This window comes from Cryptomeria japonica, chromosome 11 (genome assembly GCF_030272615.1).
Source record: "Cryptomeria japonica chromosome 11, Sugi_1.0, whole genome shotgun sequence".
In the NCBI taxonomy this organism is placed as follows: domain Eukaryota; kingdom Viridiplantae; phylum Streptophyta; class Pinopsida; order Cupressales; family Cupressaceae; genus Cryptomeria; species Cryptomeria japonica.
Window position 1 is genome coordinate 52,991,930 of NC_081415.1, and position 2,212 is coordinate 52,994,141.

The following is a 2,212-nucleotide window of genomic DNA, read 5'->3' on the forward strand; positions in this document are numbered from 1 at the left end:
TCAAGAAAACTCTCTAAAACCTATGTTTATGAATTCCAAATCCTTGTCAAAGTGAAACACATAAACACACCTCTAGTAACATCAAAGAAAATAAATATTGATGTGAACATGCTAAAAAAAATAATAATTTGGTTGATTTAATCCTTCACTCCATAATAAAAGAAGGTAGTAATGTTAAGTTGGATCCCAACCACCAACACATAATTTTAACTAAATTATTAAATATCTTAATAATAAAAAATCATAATAATTTAAAGATATATTTCGTAAATAAATTTAAATATAATATAATTATGATGATTCCTTTTATATTTCAATAAATCACAAAGATACAAATACATTGAAAATATTTATCAATGTATTATAAATCAATTTATAAATGTTAATTTCTTAATTTAATAAAATATATAATATGAAATAACATGAAGATAAGTTATTTGAGAATAGTGTCTTAAAATAGCCACCTACTAAATTTCAAATCATTACAATTGGGAAGCAATATTTACATCTTATTTTAAGCCTCCTTACATATTTGACTCAAGTAAATTCATATGGACCAAAATAAATGAAATAAAATTCTAAATAAATTCTTAAAAAGTAGAATAATATATAAATTCACTTGCCACTAATTTATAAAATAAGATACGATTTATAAAATAAGATACGATAAATATCTTTATTATGAAATTCAATAAAGAATTTTTGTTCACTAAATATAGTATAATTTTTTAATATTTATTTTTGATGAATCTACATGTGAGTATTACTAGATTTAGAAATATATAATAAGAAAATAATATTTATATACTTTTTTGTTAGCATTCTTCATGTGTGGTTCTCTCCATTTTCAGAAATGTCTTTTCCTTTTTGGATGATTTATACAAAGGTTAACCACCTTAAAACAAGAAATTATGGAGGAAACGAAGGAAGATATAGAGGCAGAAAGAGATCATAAAATCCTGGCTGAAACAGAAAGTGAGAAGTTGTGCTAAAAACCCCCTTAAGTGTAACTAAGGAGACATAAGCCTAATGGAAGGAAAGAGGGAATATTTTGAAGAGGATTCTCTCCTCCTTTATATTTTTTTGGGAGAGGATTTTTTATCACTAGGTTTTCTCTTTTTCTTCATTTATGAAAGACATTTTTTTTGTCAATGAATATCTTATTAGACCTTGTTTCCAAGACTCATGTTTTTAGTGTTTAATTTTCTCCTTGAGTATCAATTAATGGGGGTGTTAGTATGAAAATATTTATTATCAAACTAGTTAGATTTTAGCCTATCTAGAAGAATTCTATTCAAATAAATCCTAAGCTCACTTAGGAGACATCTCAATTTTTTTGTCACCTCCTGTGGAATCATCAAGTGTCCCAACACTTGTCCTTAGAGTCTAACATGTGTTTCACTCTTGGAGGGGTAGTCATGATTCATTCCTACCTTCTCACCTCCTCATCCTTGGTTTTATTTGCAAAGATCTTTTATACATTTCAAATGTTGTTGATAGATGTGATATTTTAGTTCATCTTGGACATTCATTTTGTGGAAGGGATTTTGATCTTGCAAGTAAACTTGATTACTTAGAAAAATATTACTTATCTATATAAAAGTAATATTACTTAATTATAATACTTTTGGATAATTAATCTAGTAAGAGGTCAAGATTACAACATAAATGGATTATCCCCACATGCTAAGAATTGCATCACCTGGTTTTACAACCACCAAATACTACATGTAATTGATAAGATGTTGATTCCAATAAGGAAAATGCTATTAACATACAATATATTATCTTAATCAACAACAAAAAGAAAAATCTAACAAGAAACCACCAACCCAGCCGATAGGCCTATATAAATTCATAGCACCATAAAAAAATCCCAAATTACTAGTTATAAATCACCATGTCCCAACTTTTACACCCTAGGAATATAATAAGTGGTCAAGGACAATTATATAGCCATTGACCTTATTGGATTTCCCAAATCATTAGAAGATTTAAACTAACATTTTTTATAGTAGACAACCTTACTAGGGGGAGTAAAATCCACCTCCTTGTCAAACTCCTCAATGTTGTAGCAATTAAAAAATACAAGAATGACCATCTTAAGTAGGTTACCCTTCATGCCCTTTGCAATCTCCTCCACTCTACAATATAGGAAATTCTAATAGCGTTTAGTTGTATGAATTTGTTCTAGAACATAGTTTAAGTATAC